The sequence below is a fragment of the Misgurnus anguillicaudatus genome, chromosome 20 (genome assembly GCF_027580225.2).
Source record: "Misgurnus anguillicaudatus chromosome 20, ASM2758022v2, whole genome shotgun sequence".
Lineage (NCBI taxonomy): Eukaryota > Metazoa > Chordata > Actinopteri > Cypriniformes > Cobitidae > Misgurnus > Misgurnus anguillicaudatus.
This window is the reverse complement of record NC_073356.2, coordinates 4,714,935-4,727,520: the sequence shown is the minus strand read 5'-3', so window position 1 is coordinate 4,727,520 and position 12,586 is coordinate 4,714,935.

Here is a 12,586-nt window from a genome sequence, read left to right as displayed (position 1 = left end):
ATGTATACAATTATATTTGACTTTTGAATTATTATTTTTAAATATGTGACACTGACATTTTTTATTGGGGCCAGTAAAAATGTTGGCAGGGCAAGTAAAAACCTGAACGGGCCAGTATAAAAAATTATTTGCATTGAGCCCTGGTAAATAATAATAATAATTTATATATTAAAATAAGGTTAAAGTCGCAGTAAAACAAATTAAAAACTGTTATTTATTTTGGAATATTGTAGTAATTCTTCACTTATTTTTGAGCTTTATAATTTTTTTTTTAATTCATGTGCCCTCATAATCTTGAACACAAAAACACAACTCACCTCCCCTGTGTGTGTGTGTGTGTGTATGTGTGTGTGTGCCTGTCTGTTTCTGTCTGTCTGTCCTGTCTCTCTCTCTCTCTCTCTCTCTCTCTCTCTCTCTCTCTGTATGTCTCTCTGTGCCTGTCTGTCTATGTGTCTGTCTGGGTCAAGAGATTCAAAGATCATTGAAATTGAGTGTATTTATGTCAATGACTGAGTTTAAACTGTACCTCAACCAAACATTCCAAACTGTCTGCACTTGTTCTTAATTTTGTTTTATTGTTGAGATTATTGTTCGATGTATTTAAGTTGTTTTTATGTTGTCTATTGTGTGCTGCTACCTTGGCCAGGGCTCACTTGTAAATGAGATATCAATCTCAATGTGATTTTCTTCCCTGGTTAAATAAAGGTATAATACAACCCCAAAACAGAAAAAGTTGGGACACAGTACAGTAGAAATTGTGAGTAAAAAAGGAATGGAATAATTTACAAATCTCATAAACTTATATTTTATTCACAGTAGTATATAACATATTAAATGTTGAAGGTGAGATGTTTTGAGGTGTCATGCCAAATATTGGCTCATTTGTGATTTGATGAGAGCTACACATTCCAAAAAAAGTTGGGACAGGTAGCAATAAGAAGCCATAGAAGTTAAATGTACATACAAGGAACAGCTGGAAGAGGACCAATGTTTAGGAATAGGAATGTTGTCCCATTCTTGTCTAAAACAGGCTTCTAGTTGCTCAACTGTCTTAGGTCTTCTTTGTCGCATCTTCCTCTTTATGATGCACCAAATGTTTTCTATGGGTGAAAGATCTGGACTGCAGGCTGGCCATTTCAGTACTCAGATCCTTCTTCTACGCAGCCATGATGTTGTAATTGATGCAGTATGTGGTCTGGCATTGTCATGTTGGAAAATGCAAGGTCTTCCCTGAAAGAGACGACGTCTGAATGGGATCATATGTATCTAGAACTTGAATAAACCTTTCAGCATTGATGGTGCCTTTCCAGATGTGTAAGCTGCCCATGACACACGTACTCATGCAACCCCAAACCATCAGAGATGCAGGCTTCTGAACTGAGCGCTAATAACAACTTGGGTTGTCCTTGTCCTCTTTAGTCCGTATGAAATGGCGTCCTAGTTTTCTAAAAAGAACTTCAAATTTTGATTCTTTGGACCACAGAACAGTTTTCCACTTTACCAAAGTCCATTTTAAATTAGCGTTGCCCAGGGAAAACGCCTGTGCTTATGGATCATTTTTAGATATGGCTTCTTTTTTGACATACAGAGTTTTATCTGGCAACAGCGAATGACACGGTGGATTGTGTTCACTGACAATGTTTTCTGGAAGTATTCCTGAGTCCATGTTGTGATTTCCATTACAGTAGCATTCCTGTATGTGATGCAGTGCTGTCAAAGAGCCCGAAGATCACGGGCATCCGGTATGGTTTTCCGGTCTTGACCCTTACGCACAGAGATTGTTCCAGATTCTCTGAATCTTTGGATGATATTATGCACCGTAGATGATGATAACTTCAATCTCATTGCAATTTTTATCGGAGAAACTCAGAAAACTATTTTTCGCTGCAGCGTTGGGGGAATTGGTGATTCTCTGCCCATCTTGACCTCTGAGAGACATTGCCACTCTGAGAGGCTCTTTTATACCCAATCATGTTGCCAATTGACCTAATAAGTTGCAAATTGGTCTTTCAGCTGTTCCTTGTATGTGCATTTGAGTTTTCTGGCCTCTTGTTGCTGCCTGTCCCAACTTTTTTTGGAATGTGTGGCTCTCATGGAGTCCGGGATGGGCCAGTGTTTGGCATGACATTTCAAGGTGTCTTACTTTCAACATTTGATGTGTTGTCTATGTTCTACTGTGAATAAGGTGTAGGTTTGTGAGATTTGTGGATTGGTCCATTCCTTTTTTGCTCGCGGTTTCTACTGTGTCCCAACTTTTTCTGTTTTGGGGTTGTAATAAAATAATAAAAACTTTCAAAATTGCTCTATTGGCATGACTGTAAATAATACAATATTGCCAAAGCATATAAACATAAAAGTAAACAATAATAAAACATCTGTATAATAGAAGAAAATATGATCAATTATTAAATTCAATAATTATTCAATTAAATTATAACATGACTTAAGCTCAAATTAACAGCGTAATACATTAGAACATGTTTGAACATTTGAAATGACTGTTTGAATAAATACAAACACATACTGAAGGTCATTGTGTGGACAGTAGGGAAACACAGAGGTCAGACACGCACGCATGCACGCACACACGTTACGTTACATACATTAAACTGTCTCTAAGGCTGTGGCACATCCACACGTATCTAGCAGCCAGTGCTGTGTGTGTGTGTGTGTGTGTGTGTGTGTGTGTGTGTGTGTGTGTGTGTGTGTGTGTGTGTGTGTGTGTGTGTGTGTGTGTCTGTGTGTGTGTGAGTGTGTGTGTGTGAGTGTGTGCATGTGTATCTTTCTGTCTTTTTGTCTGTCTGTCTGTCTCTCTCTCTTTCTCTCTCTAATAAATTCAAATACACTTTATTGGCATGACTTACAGTACAGTATTGCCAAAGCATTAGTCATTAGACTTTTAAGAAAACATTCATACATAGTAAAACAAATCAGTGAGTAAACAACAATGCAAAAACAAATAAACAAACAATTAAGTAAATAAATAAAAAAATAAATCTGTTTTCTTTTATTCACTGCCTCTCTCTCTCTATGTTTTTGGGAGGCTGTTATATATTTAGCTCCTACTGTTATCAAACTGTTATCTGAATTTGGTAGTGTGATAAAATTTGGTTCTATTTTCTGAAATGTGGGTCCTTTTTCTATAGCCAAACAGTGATCACTTAGTCTGTATTTACTTACAGTTTTTCTCAGTCGCGTTGGTACATTTCTTAGATCAGAATTGAAATTCTCAAAACTACCTGTTCAATTCTCACATCATTGTGTCACTTGTGCACATCAAAAAGCAGAACAAGTTGCAAATGCTTTAGTACATCCATGAAAATGATTCTGTACAATTCTCTGCTATTTCCTGCATTATCGATTGCTTATGTCATGTTCATCAAAATATATTATAATGGGTCTCTGTTGAATAGCCTCACCCCCTACAACACTTAGTCACAAGTTCATAGCATAAGTCTTTACATGCAAAATGGTTGAAAAAGTTATCATAATATGTCAAGCATATTTCTATACTTTCTATATTTCCATTAGATTTTTTTCTAAATCTGTTCTGAATTGGTAAATTGCTCCCAGGTGAATCTTGACTTTCTCTAACGAAGGTGCTTCTCATGAAGCATTAACTAGCTGGTATATATATAGCCAACAGAATGTTACAATGTTTGAGAATGGAAGGACAAGGAATTGGACAGGGTCAACAGCCAGAGAGAAGAGGAAGAAGAGGAGTGAGGCTGCGTGGTGGAGGAGTTGGAAGGGAAAACCGAGGAAGAGGCTGAGGACATATGCGCGTTCCTGATGAGATAAGAGCCACACTCATAGACCACGTTCTCAGTCATGGGCTTACAATGGCCAAGGCTGGTCAAGGGTTCAGCCAAATTAGTCCTCAATTATTCAGACTTTTTGTCGACAGAATAGGTATGTAATCTAACAATATGCATTGTACACTGTACTTTCATTACTAATTTTTTTCCCCACTGCAAGACAAATTCACAGGGGTGGCAGAGGGCCCTCTTTTCACACGTGAACAGGAGGAGGCCATTTGCACCATGGTAATAGAAAACAATGCAATAAGACTAAGGAAGATAAAAAGTGCCATTATAGAGGACAACAACATCTTTCAAAACATCCAAACAGTCAGGATCTCAACCATTGATAGGGTGCTTAAAAGACACCAAATGAATATGAAACAGATCTACACTGTTCCGTTTGAAAGAAATGGTAAAAGAGTGAAGGAGCTGCGTTACCAATATGTACAGGTAAAACATGTATGAGCATGCAGCAACTGTACCTCAGAGTAAACAGTACAACATTGTATAGTGATATACAGTACAGTAAGTGTGAACTTTACACATTGCATCTTCTTTTCAACAGCCATAACAAATATATGCTGTATACATTTGATGTAACTGTATCTTGCCCAAAATGAAAATGCACGTAATTCATAAAACTCATTTTATGTCTTCTGGATATAGCGTATAATGGAACTGGAAGCAAGTGAGCCACCGCACAACTTCATCTACATGGATGAAGCTGGCTTTAACCTAACGAAACGCAGAAGGGGTGGTCGAAATATCATCGGCCACAGAGCTACAGTTGATGTGCCAGGCCAACAGGGCGGGAACATAACCATGGGTTCTGCAATCTCTGAGAATGGCGCGCACACGCATATTCCCATTATTGGGCCATAGAATACAGAGCGTCTTGTCACCTTTTTAGACACTCTCTACAGGGATCTCATCCCTGAACAAGAGAGGGGTCAGATTGGAGATGACCTCCCAAAGTATGTGATCGTTTGGGACAATGTCAGTTTCCATCATTCCAACATAATCAGGCAATGGTTTGCTGCCCATGGCAGGATGCTGATGGAGTTCATCCCACCCTACTCTCCATTCCTTAACCCCATTGAGAATTTTTTCTCAGCATGGAGATGGAAAGTATACGTTCGTCAGCCACATACACAAATGACCATTCTGGTTGCCATGGATGCAGCATGTGACAACATCACAGTAGATGCCTGTAGAGGCTGGATAAGACACTTAAAAAGATTCTTTCCACGCTGCATTGCAAGAGAAGATGTTTGTTGTGATGTGGATGAGAATTTGTGGCCCAACAGACAGGATCGTCAAGAGGTGTAGGAAGATTGTAATTCCTTAATGTAATGTCAACAGCACCGCATGTACAGTTTGTCCTATGTTCACATTTCTTCTTTAGGTTTTTTGTGTGCTATTCAGTGCTGTCTTTTCATTTCTGTATCTCAATGACATGTTTTGTCAATAAATTACAGTACAAACAGTAAATTTGAATCTTGTCCATTCTCTTGCAATTACACTCACACATACACTAAGGTGTAACCTACAATTGACAATAATTGTCATCAAAACTTTAGCCATAGTTTACATCAGAACATCCCTCCAGAGTAAACTGTTATATCGACAACACGACTAGACAATTTGACTGTCTTATCCGTACACAATGTTCTGCTGGTGGTATTGAAGGGCTTGAGCTTGATATGAGCTTGGATCACTGCTTTTCAGGCGCCTGTAGAATTTCAGGGCTCTGTTCTGGATATTGGTCAGTAAGGGGTATTGGCCTAATTCAGCTCTGCAAGAGTTGTTTGAAGTGGATCTGTTCGCTTTTAGGATGCTCTTACAGATTTGAGTATGCAGAGTTTCAATTCATTATTTTCCTATTTAGAAAAGTCTTGATATTGATGATCATCCGCAATGATATACAAACCCGGTAAGCCCTCTAGTGCTTGCATGAGTTTCCTTTGGAAAACTTCCAGAGCTGGGCTTATGCCCATTGGCATCCTGAGCCAACGATACTGTCCGAATGGGGTTGCGAATGTCACCAGGTCAGGGCGGACCACTAACGTCGTGAGTAGGGTTGGGTATCGTTTGAATTTGAATGATTCCGATTCCAATTCCGATTCCTTGTTTCGATTCCGGTTCCTATCGATTCTCGATTCCGAGGCAGGGTCAAAAATGTTTAGTATATTTTAAATGAGCTAGCTAACCAATGGTCTTTCTGAAGGAAATAGTATGACCTTCTCCATCAATTTAAATTTGATAAACTTTTGACTTTTTATGAACTTTACTATTTCTCACATGGCTGTTTTCAACAATATAAATATAAAATCTATGAACTTGAATATAAATATTATAAATTATGAATATATTTTTACAGGGGTACACTTTCCTCAAGAGAGCTTTATTTTTGAAAACCTCATGAAAACACATTTACACATGAGTGTATGATGCTGCTGCAGGTACTTGAACATGTTACCGTGCTCCCATTGATGGGCTAACTAACATTCGCACTCTTAGCTCGTAAATTGTCTATGAAAAAATACATGGGCTAATTTGTTAGCTCAATGTTGGCTCAAGGCATTCTTTTCAGGGCTCGCAAAATCGCTAGCCCGACGTCCCGGGGCTATTGTGAATTCCTGTCGGGTTACCAAAATAATATTTATACTCCTACTATGTCTGACTTGGAAGTAACTTGTTCCTTCGAGTTCTCCCTCCACATGGCACTGGGATGACGTCTCTCCGCCTGTGGATTCGAGGTACCCACAGCTCGACACACAAGGCTCCTAGAGTCACAAGGAAATGACAAGGTGAGTATAGTCTTTTACCTCGGGCCGATAATACTCTTTACCAGTGCTGGATCGTTCTGTTCTGGGTTTACAGGGCTTACGGAGTAAGTATACTTTGGTTCGTTTCAGGTGATGTTCTTTATCGTCGCTGAAGCGTGCTGTTCTGGACTTACAGGGTTTACGAGGTAAGTATAGCTTTTAGCTAGGTTCTGGTGATATTCTTTATCTCGCTGGATCGGGCTGTTCTGGGCTTACGAGGTAAGTATAGCTTTTAGCTCTATTGCAGACAACGGGTTATATCATCATTGTATCTTGGCTCTAAGGTTTCAGGCCTGACAATGAAAACATGGACAGGGAAAACCATACGTCACCTTGGCTTCATTCAAGGGCGAGGGAGGGCGGTCTTTACCAATTTCCAACTGCTACTCGTTGGACCGAACACGGCCGATGTTGTCCCGGGAGAGGGGTTTAGATAGAGCCGCCACACTGAGTCCGTGCTGTCAGACTAACACGCCCGCTTCTCGTTCCTTCCGCGGGCCAGACAGACACCTAGATCTGAGGGGCGGACAGCTGAGCTCCCTCCACAGTACAGGACATGCACACAAACGGCTAAACTTGTTCGTAACGGTTTCACAACTCCCCTTTTACAGTATGGTTTTCCCCACAATACCTCACTCGATGTGCTCACTCGACTTCCTTCGGAATTGGACACAAGGGCTGGAGTTGTAGGTGGGTAGGTACAGAATGGTGGTCTTCCGTCACAGCAGCTCACGTAACGCCCACAGGGATTTGCTTGACCTAGAGGCGAGTACAGACAACAGGAGACACGGCACAGCACTGCAAGACTTCAGGTGTACACACGTCAAAAAGCACACTCACCCCCTGCAAAAAAAAAACACACTTTAGTGACTTGTAAGGCAAATACTCCCCACTAAGTCAAGGTCCGCCCTGAAGGAAGAGTTGGGGCACGGGCAGTGGTACTGGTGTTTCTAATACCCACACTGTGGTATGAGTTGCCCTTTAATCCTCCGGCTCGCCCACCCGCTTTGTTCTCCACGTTGGGGCCGCTAAACAATGAATAACACTCCAACACAAGTATTAGTCTCCATTTTCCGGTGTATCAATGAAAGTACGGAAGCTGTAAGTACAGCGGTTTTGCTAGTGTTTGTCTTCCCTCCTCCTTATCACTCTTTCTCCTCGGACAGTTCTCCAAATGCCCAACAATGCTGTAGCATTTCCACCCTGGGATCGTCTCTCTACACAGCCTTTAATACAACATACACACACTGGTAAGTATTCCACCCTTTAAGTTTCGCTTTCCTCAAACCTGCTTTGGTTATTGGTCTCCAAACGCTTCATCCGTTTAGCAAATCCTCTCGAATGCCTCTGCCTGTTTGCCTTGCTTCTGTAACAGCGCACACACACAGCCTCACCCGCAGTGTTTCCTTCCAAAACATCGACTACTTGCTGTATCTTACACGCTTCCTTTATACTCCTTCCAGCGTGTGAACTGCCGAGTCAGCGATCGCCACGTCATCGTACACACCTGCTATGCATTTACGCTTGATTTGGTTGCCCAGGGTTACCCAGAAGTGACGGGTGTTCACACAATTCGGTCCGGGCGGAACATTTCCTCATACTTTCGGTTCTGCCCTGGTAGTCACTCCGTGACACGAATGTGGTGAGGTAGCTGGACTCTTCATCCAGTTTGACATGCCATGTTTTGTCTGTATATTGTGTTTTCACTATACTATCAATCGTCAGAATGTTCTCATACTGCACTTTGATCAACTTCATGGCTTCGCTAGCTTTTCTTCCCAGTAGTGGGATCTTGTCCTCCTGGTCCACCACTTGAAACTCAAGTCTATATAGTTTATCATTTCACGGATTTCAGAGTTTGACTTTACATTTTCCAAGTGGTCGTAATCTGCTTTTTGACAAGTATTTTCTCTGTGTTATCCAATTGTATATTTGAGTTTAACAGTTGCACAGGGATAACATCAAAGATGCAGCAAAGTGGTTCTCCTTTCCACATTTCTTACACTTCTTTCCATAGGCTGGACATCTGTGTTTATTTTTCTCATGTATGTTGCCACAAAAGTTACAGTTAATCTCCTCCTTTTTGTCTCTCCTTGGATTTTTCTTCAATGCATGTATTTCTTCCACCGTTTTACCTTGTATTGTTTTGCTGTTCTCTTTTGACAGTTCAGTAGCTCTGCATATTTGCATGCACTTATCCAGCATTAAGTTTTCTTCCCTTAACAGTCTTTCCCTCTATACCCTTGTGTAAAAGGTCCCGTTCTTTCTGTGTTTTTAAAGCTTTAATTGTGTTTACAGTGTGCAAAATAACATGTGTTTGTTATATTAAAACACATTATTTTTTACACAATGTATTTGTCTCTATAGCGCTGTTTTGACCTTCCTTAAAACGGGCTGATGTCTTCCTTGTTCTATGAAGTCCCTCCTTCAGAAATACGTATCGAGTTCTGATTGTGTAGCTTGTTTTGTGTGTTGTGATTCGTTAGCAGCTTAATCTGCATTTAGACTAGCAGGGACTAGCAGTAGCAGAGCGATGCCATCTCATTGATTTCAATGGAAGCTGTGCGAAATCAGTACGCAGCAGCAGGGTCGAGAGAACAAATTTGGAGGTGGGAACATTTTGAGGATGCTTTCTCCGTCACATTTATGAGAGTGGTAGCTACTTGCTCTTTCTGGACTCTCAGGTCATTGGTTCCCATGTGGATAATAATGTGACTTGGGGTTGTTTATGTAACCCTGTCCATTTTCCCCAATAAAGTCCTGAAATGACCTTTAATGCAAACACCTAAAACTAGAGTAAAGTGCAATACCTAGTCCACCACTAGGTGGCAGTGCACAATGAAACATTCTTCTTCTGCTGATTCTGGCATTTGTTTTGCCTTGGAAAAAGACTGAAAAAAAAACGGGATCTAGAGCAGAAGTAAATTTTAAGATTTAAATTGATTTAGAGAACGAAATATATCCTCGAGGATGAACTACATTGAAAATTAGATGACACCTGTTGTAAACAATCATTTTGTGTTGATTAACTTGAAGCTAAAATAGTAAAGTGACTAAAAAGTTTACATTTCAACGTTACAGTGGATTAAAAATAGGGTGGCCATTCTTGCCAGTTCCGCCGGACACGTCCCGAACATGTTTTCGGGTTCGTTCTCCGGAAGTCGCGTTGCTCGACCGCATACATCATCGAGGTTCTCACATTTCAGTTAAAATACATTAGAAAATTAAGATTTATTTCTTTTAAGACATACAATCATTGAAGTTTCATTCTTACCTTGAAATGTAACGGTTGCTTTTCTGAAATTAAATCTGAAATATTAAACCTTGATGACGTTTGCGGTCGACCAACGCGACTTCCGGAGAATGAACCCGAAAACATGTTCGGGACGTGTCCGGCGGAACTGGCATGAATGGCCACCCTAATTAAAAAACTATCTACAGTAGCAGTGGATGTTACCCCACCCACAGGTACATTTTGTTGTATATTCTAATCTTGGTACAATGAAAAATGCATTTTGAAAGGAAATGATTTTGTTTTGAGTCAAGTATTTCAATTTTGAGTTACTATGCTATATTGTACTTTTGTTTGTAGAGATGAGGTACGGATAAAGCACTTCTGCCGAGTGCGAGTATTATACGAGTAATACGAGTTAATATCTGTGCTCGGATTAAATGAAAATCATCATTGGGTAGCTGATTGTCTTAGCGTTCTGTGATAGGCTAGTAGTAACAGCGCCCCTCCCCTACACACATACAGATGTATTGTGTTGCTGTGTCCCGCTCTGCTCGCTCACTCACACACAGAACAGCTCTCTGTCTCTCTCCCTCAGTCACTCGGGTTCGCAGTTCTTTTCCATTAACGTTTAGGGTTTCTTCAGCTTTTTACTTCGGGTTGTAACGTTAATAATACGTACTTACTAACCAGCAGAGTTCTGGTAAACGGAGGAGGGTCTAGCTGCGGCTTGGGTGTTCCCGTAATGACACAAGAACGCCCTTAGCGTTTCATCGACCAATCGCAAAGAGTTTGGCGAGCCCCGGTACAGTAGGTGGCGGTATATGGCGAGTGGATGCTGAAAATTCAAAGCCTTCCCAGCAGAAGGAAAAGGAGCAGCCTTCTGTCGCTGTCAGTCTGTGTGAAGTTTTGAATGGATTTGATTGGGACTGCAGACGAAAGACCACACTGTAAAAAATAATATGCCCCATCTACTCAATAAAATTGTGGCAACAGATTACAAGCAATATCATTAATTACATTCAACAAATCAAAATTGATTTAGATTTACTCTATAAACTCCTTAATATTTACATATTCAAAAAGCCAAACTGCAATTTGCAATTAAAATTTTTATTAAAATTTAAACAAAAATATTGTGTATACTAGACAAAGATCTAACACTATACAATAAAAATATTATGCCATATCTACTCAATAAAAGTGTGGCAACAGATTACAAGCAATATCATTAATTAAATTCAACAAATAAAAATTGTGTTAGAATCACTCCATAAACTCTTTAATAGTAACCCATTCAAAAAGGTAATCTGCAATTTGCAATTAGAAATTAATTTAAATTTAAACAAAATATTGGGTATACAGGACAAAGACCTAACACTATACAATAAATTCTATTCAATTATACTATTTAAATTTAACATCATCCATTAATATTTTTATTAGTAATGAGTATTATATCTGATTTCAGAATGACAGACAAAGATGAATCAATTCATATTTTATTGCAGTCAAAAGAACAGGAAAGCATCTAATTTTAATGGTGTATTTGTAACAGTGTACACTTCAAAAAGTATTTTACAGTCTTTAAAGAAAACCGTCCACATTTCCCGACGAAAGGTTCCATGTTTGTGTTCTGTTACATTGATTCACACCCAGAAAATCAGACAGCAGTTTAGACTTACTGTACTGTAATCAGTTCATAAACTTTGAAGAATCCAGCTCCAAGAAAAGTTTCTGAAACACCTGAAAAGATGCCTGGGATACTGGAGATTCAATGCATAGATCCAAGGATAAAGCATGCCCTGTGAACACCTTTAAGGCCTCAATAACAATTCCAGCATCCTTTGGGCTTCCACTCCTAGAAGATCCATTCTTTACAATTACAGCCATCACAAAAGCTGCTCAAGTCCCGCCTCTTTACCTTTATCCTGCAACATTAAACAGCAAATATGTCTTAAAACCTTTATAAATGTATACAGCTTTAATATTAAAATAATCCACACATTAAACTTGTATATTAAAATGTTTTAAAGAAAACTGGAAGATATGTGCAATGGAGTTCATCTGAGTTTGTGGCTTATTAGGTATGTTTGAAATGTGCAATAATATTGAAAACTGATAAAAAAAATTCTCATTGGAATTACAAATAATATCAAAAAATGTTTGAAAAGATATATAAAATATATATTTATAATTAGGGCAAATCTTTTCCCTACATTTTTTCTGTCACACGACAGTCACATATTTATTTGTTAACCAAGTTATACTCACATGTGTATATATACACACACATACACTATATACACAATATAATATGTACAATATATTTATTTAATAATATTCCTCACCTTTTGTTGTGAATAAAGTTGTCCCTCAGCAATGTTTCACGTTGCCTGCAGGAAGCTGCAGTACGTTACAGGCCTTCATGAACACACAATTTAGATAATAGGTCGCGAAATTAATAATATTAATACTGAATGTTCAATTTACATTATGAAAAAGACAACTTATACATTTAATATCTTACTCACCTTTTGTGGAATTAAATGAATAATGTTATATTTCCCCTCAGTAATGATACTGTACTCGCGGGAAAATTCAACACAGGGCGTCGCAATTGAGCACACAATTAATTTACAGCTAAGAATAGTTTTACATTACCAATTTATTCAAATACTTTGTGGATATAGTTAACACAAAACTAAATAAACCGAAAAAGA